We start from the raw sequence: 17,603 nt of genomic DNA, 5'->3' as shown, positions 1-17,603 counted from the left end.
TCAGAACCTTTCCTCCTCTCAGGCTGTGTCAGGCATTTCGTCACAGCAGAAGCAACTAAAAGCTACATAAAATCAATTACTTTATTAGGTAACATTCACATAAAATTTTAATCTAAACTCCAAATCCAGTATGTTGGTGGGCAGCACAGAGAGGGAGATTTTTCTCTGTGCCCAACATAGGTCTAAACTGGGACAGGCTCCTATAATAATACACAGATTAACAAGGGACAAGCAATCACAGGTTTATTGACATGGACATTTCATTCTGCGTGGAAGATAGCTGAGCAGAACTCAGAGAGGTGGCTCAAAGACTGTCCTCCACTGAAGAAAAGAAGGCAGAGTGTTGAAAAAGCTCCTTAAATACAGTTAAGGTTTGCTTTGCCGATTTACATCTGTGCAGTCTCCAATAATAAGAGTGTCATGATTCAGAGTTATCCTCTCTTCCTGGTGCAAATTTAGAGACACACATAGAGTAGAGTCTTCCATTACACATGCAACTTTCCCTTGAAAAGTTAACTTCGACCCTTGTTTTCAGAGCTTCTCCCTTCTTTTGCATCCCCCATTTGCCAAAATAATCAGCTCACAATAGCCCTTAATGATTAGCTGGATTTATACCCACTGGCCAAGAGTAACAACCATATGTAACTGATGTCTGCTCTCTACAGTCTCTGAGTCAGTGTGTCAAGAACGGTGATGAAGGCAATGTCTATAATAAAATTAACAGCAGTGTTTTCTCCTGTAGAAAGCCAGGTTTCCATAGGTTGAAAAGCACTGGACTAGAAACAGAAGGTTTCTCTATCCTTTCTGTTTTATTATGTGATTTGGTTAATTCACTCTATTCTGTTAATCCTTTATTTCTTCATCAGTAAATTCCAAGTGCTGAAATATACAATATCTAGGATTGGTTCTTGATCTATGTGCCATAAAGCATTCTGTAGTCTCCGGGCTTCATCTGAAATACTCAGCAAGCCTGTAAAACAACAGGAAAATATTGTTATTACATTTTATAAATAATAAACACAGGCTACAGGAAGGTTGAAGGATTTGCAAAAGTCATAGAGCCAGAACCTCTATCTAAATGCTTCTTGCCTATAACCTGTTTACCCTAAGGTTAGCTGAGGAAAAAATTCAATGTCCCCAAGGAAAATAGGTTTTGGTTACCAGGAAAGAGCGAGTAGGTTATTTACTCAAAACACAACTGGATTTGAATCTCAAATCTCTCATCTACAAAATCGAGTCATCTTTGTATCAGTTATTAGTCATCTAAGCTTCAGTTTTTATAGAAAAGAAAAGAAAAAGTGCAAGTCTTCTAGCTTCGTTGCAGGATTAAGTAAGAACGAGTGAGAAGAACCTGCTCCAGATTCATGCATGGTAGTCTAAATCCTTCTTATCCTGGGTCAGCTGACTGCTCAGTGTTTGGTGTTTTCCCAGCTTCCTCAATTCAGAGAGGCTTTTTGATGGGACAGGGTGGTTTTATTTTTTTTAAATGTAAAAGTGCTCTCAAAAAAGGGGGAGGCTCTAGCATCAAGAAATAAAACACACAGTGAGTCTCCCTGGGAAGTTGAATAGCATCAACCCAGGGGTCTTAGCACAGAGTGTAGAGAGAACAGAGGGCTGTGCCTTTCCTTTGGATGATGGTAACGAGCACCAAATATAAAAGAAATGAGTTTCACAGTGTCTTAGTTACTTTTCTCATTGCTGCAACAAACACACAACACCTAAAGTTAAAGGAGGAAAGGTTTATTGGCTCACAGTTTGTAGAAGTTTCAGTCCATAGTCAGCTAGCTCCAAGCCAGGATGGCAGGGCAGAGAGGCATCGCAGAGGAGAAATGGTTCATGTGTGGCTAGCAGAAGGCAGTGAGCACCAAGCAGCAGCAGCAGCAGCAAGCCTGCCTTCCTGCACTCCCTTTACATTCCAACCAGGCCGTGACACCACCCATAGCTAGCCCAGGGCTTCCATTACCCCCTCCTTAATCCCACCTTCACATCCTTAATCCACATCTTCACACCCTAATCCAGCCACCTTCAAGACGCTCCACCTGTGACTGCGTGAGCCTTTGGAGGACATCTAGGTACAAGCTGAAATACACAGCCCTTTAAACCTGAGAATTTTCCTTTAACCATTAAAAATAACCCATTCATAGGCACGTAGTTACCAAACAACTTCTCTCTACATATGCTCAAGTGTTGCATATTTTGTTTGTTGATATGTTCTTTTCAAGGTGCTGCTACTGAAATCCCATGGTGGTGTGGATGTTGGCACCTCTGGGAAGGGTCAGTGCTAGTGAGGATATTGTCCCTGGGCACGGGGTCCTGTCTGCTACAGTGCTGGGAGGGCTGACCTCACAGTGTCCGGGGAAAGACGCACGTGAGAGGTGATGACTCTGGACAAAGACTCTGAGAGATGACTGCAACCTAACAACAACGGGAAAAGTTAAAAATTAAATTCCAAGTACAACAAGGTGATCCATTGTTTAAAATGTAAGTTGTCAAATGGATGCACATTGAGGCGATACTCTTAAGTGAAATAAAGAGGCCACACATGTGTAAATACCGAATAGTTTCTCTAGTGTGAGAAACTGAAAGTGTAAATAAGGACTAAAAGGTATAATAGATAATGTGAAATAGGAAGAAAGAGGACAAAGGGGAAGGGGAAGTGGGAGGGGGAGGGGAAAGGAAAGAAGGGAGTTGAATTAATATGAGAAAATGAAAATATGGAAACAAAGTCTATGTGAATAGGGAGGGATGGAGGGGTTGAAGGGAGAGCAAGGGAATGGGGAAAAAACAAGACCCAAGAAAGAGTGTGTAAAGGTGCAGATTTCCAATGATGAATGTCATTATATTGCATACCTAAAATGTACCAATAAAATTAATTTTTAAAAAATAAAATGTGGCCCGGGGATTTAGCTCAGTGGTTATGCCACCTGCCTTGCAAGCACAAGGTCTTGAGTTCGATCTCCGGTACTAAAAAAATAAAAAATAAAAATAAATTGACTAGAGAGTAACAGAAGAAAAAATGTTTTAAAAAAATAAAATGTAAGTTGTCTCTCTATCCTCCTGCTATATGATTTTCCCCAAGTTCTTTGTAACCTGTGATATTGTCCCTGGAACGTTGGGAGACGAAAGGGTTAGAAGCAACCTTAAGACAACTATTCTGCCAAGTAGATCTTAGTTTTATGCAGCTTGGGGAAGGGTTGGAGCACTCAAAGGAGGGGCGGGTGCTATCCTAAGAGTGACTGCACCTCCAGAATAGGAGAGGTTGCCAAGTTCCTCCACTGGCATCCAATCCAGCCAACACCGATCCTGCTCTACCTCCCAGCTTTCTGGCTCCTGGACCGATGACATCAATTTGTGCCCCTGAGGTCCAGAGAGCCTTTCCAGTGAGGTGCATAGTGATGGATGGGTTAAGGGAGATAATTTCTAGATCCCAAATTCCACTTGCTTACTCTTTCTTAAGACGAATGTGTCTAAGAACTTGCCTGTGTTTGCAATATCAGGCAGATTCTCTTATTCCCAGGATCACTTACAGAATTATTTTTTCCCCTGTGTTCCAAAAAAGATTTTTTTCCATCTATCTTGAATCATATTGTAATATACTGCAATGTGGTGTACAATTCTCCAGGGTAGGACATAAGAGACACGAACAGTATTTGTTTCTGAAATGCCTCCGTCACTGAACACTGCAAACTCACGTGACAGGTTTCTGTCTTTTCTTGTCTTACATGTATTTCTGCTGAGGACAAAACCAGTGGTTTGGAATTGGAGTCACTTAGCCTTTGTTGAAATACTCTGAGTTAGAATATTTGTAGATTCTATTCTAGGATCACAAAAATATTCACTTTTGTTTAAAGATTTCTCTCTTCTCTACTAGAATTATCTTGAAAAGACGCATCAGCCACGGGGGCAGATCTGTGAAAGCAAAGCAAACATCATCAGTAGTCAATTTTAAAAACTTCAATGTGTAATTTTATGCAGACAGAAAATTCATGGCAAGGAACTATGTGTACTCTAACCATCCATCCATCCATCCATCCATCCATTTATATGTGCATTTATCATTTCATACATCAATCTACTCATCTATTTATCCATCATTTCTTCCATTTATCTAGCTAAGGATTGGAACAGTCACGATGTATAAAAAGCATGCTGAGAAATTCCTTTCTACGAAAAAATACACTCTTTATTTTCCCCATTCTCAGCAAAGAGGAAAAGAAAGGAGCTTGGTAAATACTCTCCGTCACCTTCTGCCTCAGTCTGTGTCTCAATTACATACAGTGCAGGATTTTGAGTAAAAGAGACAGGCTCATAATTATTCCATAGAAATCGATATTAGATTTTCAAGTAAAAGAAATATTGAGATTGGTTAATATGTTATTTTTTTAATCATTTGTTCAGATCTTAAGAGAAACTTTCTCTTTTTTTCCCCCAAATTGTTCTCATTTATACATTTTTGAGCTGCTTATTTATCCCTACTATATATGTATTGAACTTGGCATACCTTAAAATAATTATGGATTTTCTTACAAATAATATTCTTAACAAAAATTATCAATAAACTTTTACAAGCCTCAATCTTTGTAGTGGCCCAATGTTCTTTTCTTTTTGTTTTTAATTTCTACATAACCCTGTCCTAACCCTGTTCATCCTTCTATATACTAAATAATTGGGAGAAGAAAATCTCCAGATGTTTATTAAGAGATACATTTCCCAAAAAAGTGTTCCTTTTTCTATTTAATATTTATTTATAAAAATTATATTTTGAATTTTGTGATCAATTTTGTAGAATTATTTTAAGATAGTAACACAGTGAGAATTGTATCTTTGGCCAGTACTTCACATTATGATGAAATATTTTGTATGTCAAATGAAATTGTATAAGAGGATTGATCACTTTGCAAAATTGTTTTGGAAAGTATGCCAGCACAATAATCTAAAGTTCATATTTTTCAGCCCCTTTGTAGAATTCACAGTACTTAAATGAGTAAGCAGCACAGCATGTACTACATAGCTTTAGTGGGTCAAGGTAAGACTGCTGGTATTTTGAATTGCTATTACTTTTCTAGAAGTAAAGACAGCTTTGGCTAGAGTGGCTTGAGTTGTCAGGCCCCTGCTGACCAGTGACCTTCAGATATTTACATATTTGACAAGCTCCCAACGCGGTCAGTTGCTCAGCACTAAGGAAAATCTTACATGATTGCATAAGCATGTTGCCCTAGCACTTGGCCTCCTTGTGAACAGAGAGGCATATTTCTAAGAGAAATGTGCCCGCTGGGTCTCTCCTGGACAATTCATCATATATTATTATGCAAAGTAAAAGTTGGCAATAAAAAGCTTGGTTAGGAAAAAATGGAAAGAAAAATAGAGAATTGGATTAATTTCAACTTTTTAGTGTAACTTGTATTCTGTTATTTCCAAGTATCTGTTTGGAAAATATGAAGTGCCAACATTTTACATAATGATGTCATTGCTGTAAAAATCATCTTTAAAAGTTTTCCTTTGACTTTTCATTTAGCTAGTTCTACCATAAGCTGAATTGAGGTCCATCAGTCAGAACCCAAACAAAAAACAAAGTGCCCAGCATCTTGAATAAAAATTGAGTATCTTGTTTTGGTTTGGTTTTTAATGTCATATTTGAAACCAGAACCAGTTTGTCTAAGGCTGACTGATTTTTTTGAAAAGTATACTTTCCTCTAAGATGAGCTTTCACATCAAAAGACATTGCAAAGCTTCTTAAATATTAAAGTCAATCAGTCAATTTATCTTGGACCAGTAGGTTGACTTCTGGAGAGTTTTGAAATAGCTGGGTTGTCTTTAACTATCACAGACCCATCTAAATGAAAACTCTACCAAGAACCAATAGACAGCTATTGGAAATATTTGCCATTTTAATGGCCCGATATACTTTATTTGGTAAGATTAAGAAGGGATGAAAGTGGGCCGGGGATTTAGCTCAGTGGTTCCGCTGCCTGCTTTGCAAGCACAAGGACCCGGGTTCGATCCCAGGTACCAAAAACAAAAAAGCAAACAAGAAGGGATGGAAGTGCTATTTTGTATCATCTGACTTCATTCTAGTGTGGTCTGAATATATATTAATCTAGGCCATTAATTCATATTAATCTTATCTAATTGTGAAAAGGGGAAAGGAATAAACAGAGAAAGAGAATAAACCCTAAGAAAATGCTTACCTATTCTGGGAGTGAAGATAAGAGCAATTAGCAACTTTCCGGAAATTATTCCTTCCCTACCCGATGGTTCTACTCCAAGAATGACGGCTCCTTACCTTGTGCCTATGTCTGAACTCAAGAAAGAGGGAACATGAAGGGTTGAGATCCAGGGACACGGAAAGTACAGACGTGAATCTGCGGCTTGTGACTAGGATTCATGGCAGTTAGGGCAGTAAGAAAGACCTGGAAAGTAAATGACAGCTCATTCCATTATTTCCTGCATGAAAAACTCATCGCGTGGCCTGCAAGTTACTAGGGTAAGTTCTAGATGTATACACAGAAGAGGCAGTCCTTGCCTGCTGAGTGTTTAACACAGTGCCAGACAGGCCACCCTGCAGTTTCCAGCTTAGTACCTTCCAGTCTCCAGTGTTAAAGGGTGGGCCCCCTACTGGTGGGAAGCAAGAAGCAGGAATGGCCTTGAGTGATACTGGGGTCCCAGCTCCCTCCTCTCCTCTCCCTTTTATTTCCTAGCTAGGAAGGGAGTGATTTTGCTCTGTCACACCCGGGCCATAATGTTCTGCCTCACCGCAAACTCCAAAGCAATGCGGCCAGCAATGGATTGAAACCTCCAAATCGGTGAGCTGAAGTACAACTTGTCTCTTGCACAGGTTCGAGAAAACCAGATGAGGCTTCCCAAAGAAGACGTGATGACCTGACTGAGCCGGAGCCCTGGGAGCTGAGTGGAATGTGCTTAATTAGCCTGTGCAGGAAGAGAAGGGACCAACAGAGAACTGGGAATCACAGGAGGAGCCCTGAGACTACGCCAAGGCCCACAGGGGCAAGACCTGCTGGTGAGTTGAGTGGTGCAGCAGTCTATGCCTTAGAGCAACGGGGTTGTTTGTGGGACCAAGGCAAAAAGAAGTGGAAGAATAGCTCATCCGGATTTGCCTTTCAAGACTTACCTCTGGGCTGGGGTGCGGCTCAGGAGTGGACCACCTGTCTCGTCTCCAGCCGACAGCAAACACCATCTCCACTTGCAGTGCTGGGAGAAGAATTCTTGAAAGGAGCAAACACTGGACAGAAAGCTGTCAGGAGGCTGTGGAATTACAGTGCTGCCTTTGATTCTATGTGGGGGAACTTAAGAACCTCGATGTGAGATTTCTTACCTAGGAGGAAAGCTTTCCGTGACCCATTTAGAAACACAATCTTCCTGGATATGGGAGACTACTTTTAAACACACTCTGTTTAACATATGACTGAGTCAGCACAGGCTGCCTTAACAAAATACCTCAAACTAGGCAGCGTAAACAATGAAAATGTACTCAGAGTTCTAGAGGCTCAAAGTCCAAGATGCAGGCGCTGGAATGACTGGTTTCTGGTAAGGGCCATTCTCCTGGCTGGTAGATCGCAGTCTTCACATGGCAGACAAAGGAAACAGAGGGCCTGTGTAGGAGGGAGAGCATATCACCCCTAAGCCTCTCCTTATAAGGGACCTAGCCTCATCACGGGGCCTCTTTCTCCTCATAACCTCTCCTAAACTTAATTATCTTCCAAAGATCATCTCCAAATACCATCACCTTGAAGCTCAGGACTTCAATATATAAATCTGAGGAAGTGAGAAGGGACCACATTTCAGTCCTAGCCTTTCAATTGGGATATTGTTAGTCATGTAACTAGTGCCCAAACACATAGTCTCTTTTGGGGAGGAGCTGCAAGAAATCGAGAACCTTCAACTATGTCACTTTAAAAATAAGGAGACTACTGTCTTGTCCCTCATCATCACTGTTGAACATTTTGGTGTTAGAAGATAGTTTCTTCCAGTGGTCACATTTTTTTCTCGGGGTGACAGAGTATAACATAATAATGTTGGTAATGATACACTTTGCTGCAGTATTACAGAGTATTGATTGTGAATACCGATAATGTAGGGCACTGTGGAGACACACACAAACAAGGCAGGGAAGTAAAGCCCCAGAGCCAGCATCTAAAGGAAAATCAGGAGTCTGGACTTCGCAGGGTAAAACAGGAGAGGAAGAAGGGAGGAAGCGGGGAGGCGTGGCTGCTGCAGAGAGAGCTGAAGGATGCAGGAACAGGAGGAGCAGCAGGATTGGGATGTGGTTTTCAGTAAGCAGGAAGTGGTCTCCCCAGAAGGTCCCTGAGGGCCACAAATCATCAAGGTGGCCTCCTCTGGACTGCAGGGCCACTTTGTACCCAAGTCATTGCATCACTTCCTCCAGTACAGTGCGTTCTAAATCAATTCTGAGAAGCACCTGATGTCAGCTGGTAAACTTGAGCATCAAGTTGGGGGTGCACTATGTTTAGTTACCATCCCTTTAATCAGCAAATATTTCCCAGGCACCTCCACTCCTCAGACACAGCAGGGAGGCAAAGTGGACGTGCGCGGCCACCATTAGGCACCATTGTATACATTTCCCTCCTAATGATTTAAGGTGAATTCTCTCCCCCTTTTGTCAATTAAACAAACAAGCAAATGGCATGAAGTTTCAATTGAACTATTTTCTTTTGAACTGAAGACACTTGAACTTGACTGAGTAGACAGTAAGCCCAGATAAGTTCCCCTGGGGGTTAAAGCATGCTGTCTCAGTGACCAGGAATAAATCCAGGTGCAGGATAGCTGCAGGCCAGGGGCAAACATAGAGACCTCTCCGAAGTGCATTCCTCCAAACTTCTAAGAATGACCCACTGACCAGTAGACGTGTCTTGGTCACTTTCCTGTCACCATGACACCTGAAACTGAAAGGAAAGAGGTTTATTTAGGGTCCAGTCTCAGCCACGGTGGGCTGGCACCCAGGCACAAACAGGATAGCGGAACAGAAAGATCCTCAGCCTGTGGCAGCCAGGAGGCAGAGAGAGAGAAGGGCGGAACGGGGAAGGGGGCACCCTCCCCTTCATGCCCCAGTGACCCACCTCCAACCAGGCCGCTCCTAACAGCACCTTGGCTGTGCGCTCATCCACGGAAGAATCCACCTGAGCACTGCGCCCCAAGACCCATTCACCTTCCACACGTGAGAATTTGGGGGACGTCTTAGCTCTCAACCATGACAAGATTTTCCTCTAAAAGAAAAATGGCACCTCTCTCCCAAGTAGTCAGAGGCTATGTGAGCATATTTTACACACACACACACACACACACACACACACACATCTTGACTACTTTTCATTTCTGAAACAGAAGAATTCTCAAAGGACCATTTTCTGAAGCATTAAAATTCTCAAAAAGGTTCCAGAATAGCACATTACTACAACCTGACACCATGTTTTCCATATTACCCAATCAGGGCTCGAGGGCAGCAACGCACCGTGCCTCTAAGAGCCGGCTCCGTGCTGCGCTGCCCAAGTGCGGAGGAAATGGCTGGGGCGAGCTCCGCACAGGAGGTGCGGGGCCCCCTCCCAGCCCGCCCGGCCAGCTCATTACCGAGCGGGCCCCACTCCTCCCTGGTCACGGGTCGCTTGCTTCCGTCCTTCCCAGTCACGCCTCAGTGTGGAAACACTCAGCCAGGCCGCAGCAGGCAGCTCAGCGGGGCTTGCTGAGCTGGTCGAGGAGCTGGAGCTTGGAATCTGCAGGTCTACTCAGAGTGACACAATGTCCCCTCGGTCTAATTTTCCTGGCAGTCCCAGGGCTGCTGACACTGCTAGCCCTGCCAATGTCCCCACTCTCAGTGCTCCCTGCACCCGGGGAAGCTTGAGGTTGAGGATTCCATGCTCTTACAGGCTCCGGGAACAGTCAGACATTAGACAGAAGCCCACCTCTTTGAGGAGGGAAATAGGTTGTCTGTTCTCCTGTCAGCTTTTTCTCTGCATAGGCACCGGGAGCTCCTAACCGGTTTCAGTTCGCTAAAAGTTAAAGGGATCAACTGCCTGCTCTTCGTGAACGGGAAGCTTTGACGCTGACTGGGATCTGAGTCTTCACGCTTGGCATAGTTGCTGAGAGAGTGCATTGCTCCAATCGGAAGCAGCTGCAGCTCTGAGGACCAGGCCCGGCCCCAGCAGGAGCTCATCAGGCTCCTGAGCTGAGCACTGAGGCACGCCTGTGTGGCTCTGCATTCCGGGGAAGCCCTGGTTACATTTAGGAACACTCCAAGTTTCTTTCTCCTCGGAGCCCACACTCCTGAGACATAGCTGAAGGAGCATTCTGGTACTCTTTAGATTTACATAAGAAGAGAAGACAGGGGAAAGAGGAGGTGGAGGAGGAAGAGGAGATAATTAAGATCAATTTTGTTTGTGTGTGCTGAAGCTAGATGTTAGGCCGCATTGTAGGGAGTGTGCCTTTTTACTGACACCTAGCAATTGGTGCCACATCGTACAGCAGGTGTGTAAGTCTGTCCAAGATAAAGACAAGCAGCACTTACTACAATGTCCCGTTCTTGATGGCCCATTGTCTCATCAGTGCAATAAGATAGACATTCATCTCATACGGCGAATCTGTGGTGTGTGGGGTGTGTGTGTGTTGAACTGCAGGTAACAGAACACATACATGATCTTAATAAAAGAGGTGTCTCCAACGTAACCATGTCTGTGTAGGCAGCCCTGGGGTGAACTCGGGGCACAGTGGCTGTACCCTCGGAGCTGGCATTACGGTCTCCATGGTCACCAGTAATGATGGGTGTTGTCTCACTGCACGGTCTGCTCACCTCAGTTCTGGGTATCACAGCCACCCAAGGCGACAGGGAGAGAAAAGGGGCAGCAGGTGCACAGACCCTCTCTTCAGCAAAGCTAACCTTTTCCAGCAATGCTTGCCAGAGTTCTGCTGCTGTCATCCCAGCCAAAAGACTGGGACATGGCCACCTCTGGCTGCCAGGGAAGCTAGAAAAGCAAGAAGATGAGGAGACCTTCCCATGGCTCAGGAAAGGGGTGACTCCTGCCTGCACCTGGACACCTTTGCTCTGCAAACTAAATTGGGGTTCTGTTGGCAAGGGAAGAGTTGGCAAGAACATGGCTATGGAGTAAGCAACGGACGGTGTTTACTACCCAGGATTACAGTAAAATTCACACATACAATTCATACATTTTCCATACATGGAAAATGTCTAACCATATCTGAAACACAGTAGGTACCAAGAAAACAGGAAGTGTGTGAAGATGCAGAGCCTCGGGGAAGTGGCCAGCCTGGAACTCGGTGGGTCGGAATGTGTGAGTGTGGGTGAGGCTGGACACTGCGAGGCTCTGAGAGCCTTGATTGGTCTTTATTTGTGAAAAACACTGATGAAAACCATGATAGCTTCTATTGCTATAGAAAAAGTTAAAAATTCCCCTTTGACACTGAATCCATTAATGTCGGAAAACAATTTACCATACATACGTGGTTTCATCATAACATATGGTGGATGCTTAAATTAACTAGAGCAGAAGACACGCTGCCATGAATCTCCTTCTAGACACCCGTTCTCACTTCGAAGACACTGAAGCCGTCATCTGAAGCAACTTACGGTTATGTTTACAGCAACGTCTCTCAGGTAAAAATACTGCAGTGTGTCCTTATCAACCTTCTCCACCAGACCTGGCGCCATGTGACCCTGGCTCTTCCCCAAAGTCAAGATGACCACGAACGGTAAACATTTTGAATCGACTCAGGACATCGAGGCAGCCAGGACAGCATAGCTAAAGACACTCAAGCAATATTTTCAGAACTGCTTCAGAAAGTGGCAAGAATGATAGCATGAGTGTGTTTGAAGCAAGGGAGAGCACATTTTTTGAGATGCATGGCAATGTGTTTGTCACTGTAACAATTTTTTTTAATTTAAGCATTAACCATGTTTTGGATTGCTCTCCCTTGGCTTGTTAGTGATCTTTTCCAGGAATGTGAAATGGGAATTTAGTCTTCAACGCTGGACTCTCCTTCTCTAACAGTAAGTCTCATGCACTTCAATGCAAGCTCTGACCACACCTGCAGTTCACAGACACAACCACCTCCTGGAGGCACATCCAGTCCAGCATCCAAGCTTTAGGAGGGGTTCTAGCATCCACACCAGATGTCTTCTCTCTCAGGAAAGCTAGATCTTGAGGATCAAGGGAGGGCTTTCTAGACATATGATGAGCAGTAGATGCAATCAGTCCCACAGCAAGTTAGAGCAGAATCAGAGAACTCCAGGAGGACGGGCTTAAGGGGTTCTTGAAGAAGACATCTTGGGATTACGCAGACCAGAGCCAACTGCAAGGGAGTCTGGAGCAGACAGGCTCACCCTGCTTTGTCTAGTGATGCCTAAGATTTTCAGAAGTGAGAAAGGGGAAGTAATTTTCCAGCTGGATGGAAGTGTGTGAACCAGTAGGTGGTTGTGAGAAAGAATATCACATGTGTGCAAAACACTGGCCCTGTCAGGAGGATTCTGTTGGGGAATGAAGACAAATGTTTGGGATGGTGGGCTGACTCTAGGATGTGTATTTTTGACTGAAAATTTTCACATTTTATCCCATTTACATTAGGAACTCTGAAGATTTTGATTCTCAAACACAAATGGATAGGACAATTTTTAATGTGTTGGTGAAGTGCAGCTGGGGTGGATTAGAGACGTAAAAACAGAAGAAAAGACTTGGACAGTAGTGTCTTTTCATTCTTCAAATATGGGGAGTAAAGCCCTAAATTTGAGAGTAACAATGGGAACATAAAGGAAGGAAACAATGTGAGAATATTACCAAGGAGAACTTTTACAAATCTTAAAGAGAGGTCAAAAATGACACCATGATTTGGAAGCCTGGTGACTAGAAAATCATGAATTCAACTTTATCAGTCAAGGTAGACTGATTTCCAGGGTAACTGGATCCATACACGCAGTAGAGTTTACCTCTTGCTTGTGTGGATCTGTTGGGCAGGTTGATGCTCTCCCAAATGGCTCTTCAAGGGTGTCAACTCCTCAACTGTGGATTCTCCATGATGCCAGGCTTCAGGGTCACAGCTTCAGCCAGCAGGATGGGAAAGACACTGGGACCTGGTGCGCAGGGTCCCTGAAGCCAGAACACACAAGCCCACACCCCTCTCTGCCTTCCATGCACTGCCCAGAACTCAGGCACAGGACCCCGGACAGAGCAGCTGCTCTGCATGGATGAACACCCAGCAGTCCTCCCATACTCGGTTATGAGCAGAATCTTATAAAATATTTTCAGCATAAAATAATGCTGTAAGTGCACTATTTTTTCTATTAAATTCTTCTGATAGGAAAACTCTACCTACACATTTTTTAATTGGCAAGGTCTACTTGTTGCTTATTTCTCAAGAACGTCTCTATTGCATGAACGTGGCAAGCCCACCTAATTTCTCAGCAACTGTTTATATGGTTAGAAGAAATAGAGAAATGATGCTGTTGGAAAGGGAATTGCATGTTAGAAAGGAAGATGCTCTCTCTAACCATGAATTAGACAGGTCAGTTATTTACATTTTCTCCAAATCGCCTTTTAATCAGCAAATGGTAAGTCTAACCATGGAGCAACATTCAAAGATCCATACACTGTGATTCCAATTTATTTTTCTGGCCTTTTTCCTCTGCTCTCTAATCATGTACCTTTTCATTGGGAAATCAAGCAGCAGTATTATTATTATTGTTGTTGTTTTTATTGTATTTCTAGAAAATGCAAAGGAAAACAAAATTGAATAAGAAATAATATAAATTATTTTCTCATATGCTAGTTATAAAGAAAACTTTGTTTAATTTTAGCAAATAAATAGGATTCTTTGTTGTAATTCTGCATGCAACACGTGCTTTTGTGGATGAGGGTTTTTAGTGGCAACTTTCAAAAAATGACATCAAATTTGTGGCTTTTGTCTGCCTTGATTTTGAGGAATCTCTTGCCTTTTAGGATTCATTCAGTGATGAGAGAAGTGTGGTTAGTGGAGAGTGTGGATCGAAAAAAGAAAAGATGGAGCAAATGAGAAAAAATGAATTTTCTCAAAAGACTGGGGGTGAGATTTATAACCAAACAGCAGAGGCTGGTGTGAGGCAGCACTGTGTGTAGTGTTAGGAACATGAGCTCTGGTGCCAAGTGCCCTCTTTTATTTGAGGGCTTTTCATTCTGGATCTAATGTTATCACTGTCACCCCATACCCAAACCTCATGACTTCGAGCAATAAGCTCTCCAAACCACCATGTTTATATTTTTTAAATAATAAAAATAATAGTGTGTAGCTCATAGGGCTATAATCATGGTGAAAGGTACACTCCACACTGGACTTATCATCTGATCTCTGTCACACTGCAAAAGCTCCATTGATCACAAATGGCTGCTGCCCTTGCTCTGGAGGAATGAAGAGATGGTGCCCCAGGATGCCTTTTTTTAAATGGTCACAAAGAACCCAAATCCTTTCTCAAGCCCACACATGACCTCCTCTAATTGAAAGGTCCATCACACAGGATGCTGTTATTTATCACTTCTAGGGTGACATGAAATGGAGAAGTGTCCTCTGGGAGCCTGCCTTTCAAGGCCAATGTTACTGAGACAAGCAAGACGCACATTAAAGCCAGACCCAAGTGCAGTCTCCATGCTCAGAATTTATGTTAAGTGCCGCTAAAGAGATGAATGCATTTTTGTGGTTTACTTCTGGAGACCTCTGGTAGGGCGACTTGGCTCATTACATTTCTCTCTTTTAAAGAAACCTCATAAGAGGCTATCCAGAGAACATTTCAATCCAACCCATTTATGATTGCATCTTTGTTTTCAAAGACACTATTTTTGGAACTGTTGGTTTAGAGTTCCAGCTTTTGGTGTTGTCAAAATTAAACAGATAGAGAAACCAGGCAGGATGGAACTGAATCATCTAATAGAACTCATGCGCTGGGGGAAGCTATTCGACAAAAAAGAATTGAAGGTCAGAGGAAGAGACACACCCTTGGGAATAACAATGTGATGTACAATATGCCTTAATAGGTTGGAATCTGAAAGGACTTAGTATTATCTTTGCTTTAAAGGAAATTAAATTGAAGTCAGAAGCTATGCTCTCCTAAAATAGTAGCCATCTTCTTGTTTGTTTTTAATTAAATTCCATCTAGATAAGGGATCTTCATCTTCTTTTATATGGGCTTTGCTGCCTGCCACTGATCCATGTACCAGAAAAACAAAACACCTTCCAAATTGGATCCATTTGGGATAGCTACTTTTAGAAGCAGTGTTTTCAGAATGAGATAACCCATAATATCTTTTGGTAGGCAAAGAGAAACTCTTATTTATTTTGGTAACTGAAATCATCTTTGAGGCCTGAAAGAAAAGTCACCACACAAAGGGGTATTCAATCTCATTGTCCTTGAGTACTAATGCTCAGGAAAATTAAGCAGTGGCCAGGTTGGTGTCATTTGAAGGCGTCTATGCCAGCACCCTACCCTTTAAAAGATGCAAAAAAGCAACAACAAAAGCTATTTGTGTCTCTTAGCCTTGACAAGATGCTCATGATTGTCCCATCCATTCATCCACTCACCCACTCAACCACCATCCATCCATCCATCCATCCATCCACCTATCTACCTGCCCATCCATCCAACCATCTACCCATCCATCTACTGGTTGCTGAGCTCTGACTGTGGACAAGGCTCTGTCTTAGGCTCCAGAAGCAGAGTTCTTGCTCTCACCAGCTTATAATCCAACCACATCTAGGGACCCTTTGGTGCCCTGCAAAGACAAGTTATAATGCAATGTAAGTAGTCGATCTGTAAAAGAGATGAGTTTCTCTGTGTGCAAATAAATCCAAAGAACATAGACTTAAACCATTCACTGGTTTTCATTTCTGAACTGCTTCTTAGCATCTTTTCTATGCCCCAGGCACTGTTGAATGGATTGCTGAACATGGAGGGAAGGGTGGATGGATAGGAGGTATGTTCCTCAGCTTTCCCTTTACTGAGATCCAACACCCAACACCAACAACTAAAAAGAGAGGTTTAGTTTGGCTCATAGTTCCAGGGCTTTAAGTCCATAATCAGCTGGCTCCAAAACAAGAAAACCATGGTGGAAGGGCATGGGGAAGCGAAGAGTCTTAGTTCACAGTGGCTGAGAAGCGCAGCAGGGAAACAGTACCAGAGAGCAAGGGGTGAAAAACCAGATAAGCACCAGAGGCCATGCTTCCATGATCCACCCAGATGCCCCACAAGTGTGCTTTACTAATCCCTTGGGCAGCTCCCAGGTAAATCAAGCTGGCACAATTAAGCTCGATCTGCACAGGGGAGCCTGAGGAATACAGCAAGCACTGGGAGTGACCCTCACTACAATGGCCAAGTTTCTCTTGCAGCCTTTTCTGTTTCTCCTACTACCACTGCATTTCAGGCCTATTATTGCTCCTAACTTTTGCAATAAATGACAATACTAAATTTTAGTTTTGCTTCCTTATGGGAAAGTTAAACTGTGTTATTTTAGGTAACTAAGCCATATATTACCCCACTGCTTGCAGGCAATAGGGATAAAGGAAAAGACAGGAGTTTGGGAGTTAAAGCACCGACTGCCTCTAAATGGAGCCTGAATCAATATTTATTAAGTAAACCAACAGAAATGTTTGGACTCAAATTTCAGCCCTGCCACTTCCTAGTTATTATTTGAACATTCTAAGTTCCAGTTTCAGCACTGTTACACAGAATTAGGAGACCCATTTTAACAGAAGGTGATCAATAAGTCTTATTGCTTCCACTGAAACTAAATCTCGCTCTCACTCTCGCTCCTTGCTCTCATACAGGGAAAAGAACTGCTTCATCCTGCACTACATCCTCAATCCTTGCTTTAATTTTCATTTTGAGATAAAGTCTCACTAGGTGGCCCAGGCCAGGCTAGACTAACTTGGGGTCCTCCGGTATCAGCCCCCCAAAGGGGGGGCTGTGCACCCCAGGTGTGCACCACCATACCTGGCTTAAATGGCTCTTTTGCAACTAAATTATTTCTCCCACTGTTTTTATACATATTCTGACCAGGTCACTTGTTCCAAACTTGGAATTTGTTAACAATTCTCAGTATTAAAACATTTAGAGCTATCTGAAGGACCAGTTCAAAGGCCATTGCTGTTCTTTTTCACTTGGTTCCCTCTTTCATTCAATAATTCAACTGGATGCTGAGTGTCCTGAATGTTCTGTAGTAGGTGCTATGGATATAGCAGACAAGGCTTCTCCCCACATGGATATTAGCAGCTTGGAAAACCAGGGGGACCCCGAATCAAAGGACATTCTGGCTTCAAGGACTCTTGAAGTACCTGGCTCTTGAAAGCAGAAAGAGAAAACACACAACGAAACATCGCATCACAAAGCTTCATCTGCCAGGAATAATGCAACAGTGATGAAAGAAAAAGAATGGAAACAGGACAGTTACAAAGAAACAAAAACCAACCACATTCCCTTCATTAATACCAATGCTAGACGTTGTTCTCCTAACAATGAAATTACTAGAAGATGTGTGCCAGCAAAATGAGGGAGTGAAACAAAAACAGAGTAGAGCAAAAACCCAGGAAACAGTGGTTTTAAC

General features: G+C 43.0%; 1 long non-coding RNA gene across 13 annotated transcripts; it reads right to left on the bottom strand.

Annotated features, from left to right (window-relative positions):
- Positions 1-226: 226 nt before the first annotated feature.
- LOC101708411 (uncharacterized) lies at positions 227-10,185 on the bottom strand. 13 transcript variants are annotated; one of them, XR_015450749.1, is made up of 4 exons: positions 6,754-9,560; positions 6,284-6,410; positions 1,753-3,909; positions 227-970 (listed from the first exon to the last, which is right to left on the bottom strand). It is a non-coding gene; the product is annotated as an uncharacterized LOC101708411 (long non-coding RNA). The 13 variants fall into 13 exon arrangements; XR_015450752.1 differs by having other exon boundaries at positions 7,130-9,560; XR_015450756.1 differs by having other exon boundaries at positions 1,753-7,252; positions 7,334-9,583.
- Positions 10,186-17,603: the final 7,418 nt, after the last annotated feature.

This window comes from Heterocephalus glaber, unplaced genomic scaffold (genome assembly GCF_053883595.1).
Source record: "Heterocephalus glaber isolate CG9 unplaced genomic scaffold, H.glaber_assembly_v1.0 deba00001067, whole genome shotgun sequence".
NCBI lineage: Eukaryota > Metazoa > Chordata > Mammalia > Rodentia > Bathyergidae > Heterocephalus > Heterocephalus glaber.
The sequence above is the reverse complement of the archived record's forward strand: the minus strand, read 5'-3'. Positions and strand labels throughout refer to the sequence as shown.